This window comes from Otolemur garnettii, unplaced genomic scaffold (assembly GCF_000181295.1).
Source record: "Otolemur garnettii isolate 467f Iridium unplaced genomic scaffold, OtoGar3 scaffold00018, whole genome shotgun sequence".
In the NCBI taxonomy this organism is placed as follows: domain Eukaryota; kingdom Metazoa; phylum Chordata; class Mammalia; order Primates; family Galagidae; genus Otolemur; species Otolemur garnettii.
Genome location: NW_003852413.1, coordinates 25,292,462 through 25,296,969, shown reverse-complemented (window position 1 = coordinate 25,296,969; position 4,508 = coordinate 25,292,462).

The following is a 4,508-nucleotide window of genomic DNA, read 5'->3' as shown; positions in this document are numbered from 1 at the left end:
GTGTACGTGGCTGGCGCCTTAGCCCGTTGAGCTATAGGCGCCGAGCCTCATAATTTTCTTTATAGAGGTTCTTCACCTCTTTTGTTAGGTATATTCCTAAATATTTCATTTTCTTTGGGACCATGGTGAAGGGAGTTGTGCCCTTAATTAACCTCTCATCTTGGCTGTTGTTAGCGTATACAAAGGCACTGACTGCGGACATTGATTTTATATCCTGAAACATTACTGTATTTTTTGATGACTTCCAGGAGTGTTATGGTTGAGTCTTTAGGGTTCTCTAAGTATAAGATCATATCCTCAGCAAAGAGGGAGTGTTTGACCTCCTCCACTCCCATTTGGATGCCCTTTATTTTCTTGTCTTGCCTAATTGTATTGGCTAGAACTTCCAACACTGTGTTGAATAGTAATGGTGACAGAGGACAACCTTGTCTGGTTCCCATTCTAAGAGGGAAAGCTTTCAGTTTTACTCCATTCAGTAAAATATTAGCTGTGGGTTTGTCATAGATAGCTTCGATCAGTTTAAGAAATGTGCCACCTATGCCTATACTCCTCAGTGTTCTAATTAGAAAAGGATGCTGGATTTTATCGAATGCTTTTTCTGCATCTATTGAGAGGATCATATGGTCTTTGGTTTTGCTTCTGTTGATACGGTGAATAACGTTTGTTAGAGAAATGCAAATCAAAACCACCCTGAGAAATCATCTGACCTCAGCAAGAATGGCCCATATCACAAAATCTCAAAATTGCAGATGCTGGCGTGGATGTGGAGAGAAAGGAACACTTGTACACTGCTGGCAGGACTGCAAACTAATACAACCTTTTTGGAAGGAAGTATGGAGAAACCTCAAAGAACTCAACCTAGACCTCCCATTTGATACTGTAATCCCATTACTGGGCATCTATCCAGAAGGAAAAAAAAAAAACCTTTTATTATAAAGACATTTGTACTAGACTGTTTATCGCAGCTCAATTTGTGATTGCTAAAATGTGGAAACAGTCTAAATGCTCCTCAACCCAGGAAGGGATTGGCAAGCTGTGGTATATGTATACCATGGAATACTATTCAGCCATTAAAAAAATGGAGATTTTGCAGCATTTGTATTAACCTGGATGGAGGTGGAACACCTTATTCTTAGTGAAGCATCACAGGAATGGAGAAGCATGAATCCTATGTATTCGACTTTGATATGAGGACAATTAATGACAATTAATGACATGGTGGGGCATGGGGGAAGGGGAGACCAGAGAAAGAAGGAGGGAGGGGATGAGGGAAAGGAAAAGAAAAGAAAATAGTGACTAATTCTCACATAAAATGGATTTAATTTTGACCAAAGTACATTACTTGAACATTAATTTTGAATTCAACTTGTTAATATGTTATTTAGGATATTGCATCCTCATTTATAAGTGAAATACATTTGCAATTTCCCCTTTATAATAATATATTTTTTCCAATTTTAATATCAAGTGTATCCAGATGAAGTAGAGTGATTTTGAAGTATTTCTTCTTTTTCTATTGTCTATAAGATTTGGCATGATCTGTTTTATTTAATTATCTTTTATTCTTATTTATAAATATTAGTTGTCTATTTTTTGAGACTTTGGGGAAAAAATAAGAAGAAGAAGTTAACTGATGACTCCATACTGAACCTCAGAGTCAAAGCATTCTATAATAGACAGACTCTTATCTGACAGTGTGAATGTTACTTTTTCTGCATTATTATTGTTGCTCAATATTTCGTTGCAGCAATCGTCTGATTTCTTTTCTGACTGTATGTATCTTCGTTAGTTCTTTATGAGGTTTTTGTTTCTAGTCCTTATCTTAAACATTGTTATTGTTATTAAATTGTAAGCCTTTTTAATTTTGTGAAGGCAAAAAGTGGAAACCAAATAAATACACGTATTTGTATAGAGAAAATTTTTAAAAAGAAAGAAAAAAATAAATATACATATATATAATCACCGTAGGAGACACAGCACAAGGAAAGGCATTGGTACAGAATACAGAAACAGAATCATCACCTAATTTACAACAAAGATTCAGCTGAAATTTGGTAAAGGAAATGATATTCTTTTCAATAAATGGTGCTAGAGTAATTGGATATCCACATAGAAAAAAACTGAATCTTGGCTCCTAGGTCATACATATGCCCAAATTAATTTTAGATGAATGATAGACTTAAATGTGAAAGATAAAAAAAATAATAAAGCTTGTAGAAAAAATTATAGAAGGGTATTTTTATGGCCTTGGGGTAGGCAAAGATTTCTTTTATTTTTTTTGAGACAGAGCCTCAAGTTATCCCCCTGGGTAGACTGCTGTGGCTTCACAGCTCACAGCAACCTCGGCAAAGATTTCTTAATCAGGACACAAGAAGCATTAACTATAAATTAGAAGATAGATATATTTGACTTCATTAAAATTAAAAAACCTCTGTTCATCAAAAGACATCATAATGAAAGTTGAAAAAGCAAACCACAGAATACATAAACAACTCCTAATAATTAATTTTAAAAAGTCAAGCAATCTGATTTTTTAAAAACAGGCAACACACTTGAACACACTTTACAAAAAAGGATGTCCAAATTTCAACAAATATATATATAAAGTGCTCAAATCACCAAGCATCCGAAAAATGCAAATTATAGCCACAATGAGATACCACTGCACATCCACAAGTACAGCTAAAATTCTAAACACTGAAAATTTGATGGGAGTATAAAACAGTAGAATAATAATTTTTCTTTTTTTGAGCCAGAGTCTCACTCTGTTGCCCTCCACAGGGTGCCATGGTGTCATAGCTAACAGCAACCTCAGACTATTGGGCTGAAGAGATCCTCTTGCCTCAGCCTCCCAAGTAGCTATAGGCACCTACCACAATGCCAGGCTGTTTTTTCTATTGTGAGAGGAGACAGGGTCTCGCTCTTGCTCAGGCTAGTCTTGAACTCCTGATCTCAGGCAATCCACCCACCGCGGCCTCTCAGAGTGCTAGGATTGCAGGTGTGAGCCACTGCACCTGGCCCAAAATGGTATAATTATTATGGAAACTTTGTGACAGCTTCTATGAAAGGCAAATATAACCCTATTCCTATGATCTAGCAATTCCACACCAAGGTACACACACAAAAAATATAAACGTATATTTCTAGCAAAAAATATAGAGAGAGCCAAAAACTGAAACAAACCTAATGTCTGTCAATAGAACAATGGATAAATTGTGTTATATGATAAAAACTATCATCCTATGCCCCTCCAACACACACACACATGCATACAAATTCTGTGATAGTCATACAAAGTAATTCTATACAGCAAGGAAGATGAATGAAATACAGCTACATTCAACAACATAGCTGAATCTCACAGACGTAATGTCGAGTGAAAGAAACCCGATATAAGAGTGTGGCCACATATAATTCCATTTTTATGAAGCTAAATAACAGGCTGCCCCATGAAACAAACCTATGCTAGAAGAACTCAAAAACATAGTTACCTGGGTAGGCAGGCTTAGTGGGGAGACTCTCAGGGTCGATAATGCTCTAGATCATGATCTGGGAATGGTTACACCATACACCTATAAAAAAATCCATCAACCTGTATACATAAGATTTGTGTACTTTATTATATGTATGTTATATCTCAATAGAAAGATTTATCTTTGAGACAGTTTCACTCTGTCATCCTGAATAGAGTGCTGTGTTATCATAGCTCACAGCAACCTCAAACTCCTGGGTTCAGGTGACCCCTCTTGCCTCAGCCTCCCAAGTGGCTGGGACTACAGACACCTGCCACTACACCTGCTAGTTTTTCTATTTTTAGTAGAGACAAGGTCTTGCTCTTGCTCAGGCTGGTCTCCAGCTCTGGAGTTCAAGGGATCCTCCTGCCTCAGCCTCCCATAGTGCTAGGATTACAGGCGAGAACCACTGCATGTGGCCAATAAAAAAGTTTTTAAAAGACAAGAGGATGTTATAAATTACTGTATGCTAATACATTTGTAAATTTAGAAGATGTAGGCCGATTCTTTAAAAAGCAAAATCTACTGAAATTGACACAAGAATAAATAGAAAGTCTGACTAGTCCCATATCCATTAAGGAGATAAATCAGTCACAAAGAAAACACCAGGCCCAAATGGCTTCACCTGTAAATTCTTCCAAATATTAAAAGAAGAGATATGAAACTTATACAACAAACTCTTTCAAGATTAGAAAGAGTCCAGGCTCAAGGCTCTGATCCCAGCATTTTGGGAGATCAAGATGGGAGGGTCTCACGCCTATAATCCTAGCACTCTGGGAGGCCTAGGTGGGTGGATTGCCTGAACTAAGTTTAAGATCAGCCTGAGCAAGAGCGAGACTCGTCTCTAAAAAATAGCCAGGTGTTGTGGCAGGCGTCTGTATTCTAAGTTATTCTAAGGAGGCTGAGGCAAGAGAATCACTAGAGCTCAAGAGTTTGAGGTTGCTGTGAGCTGTGATGCCACAGAACTCTACCCAGGGCGACACAGTGAGACTCTGT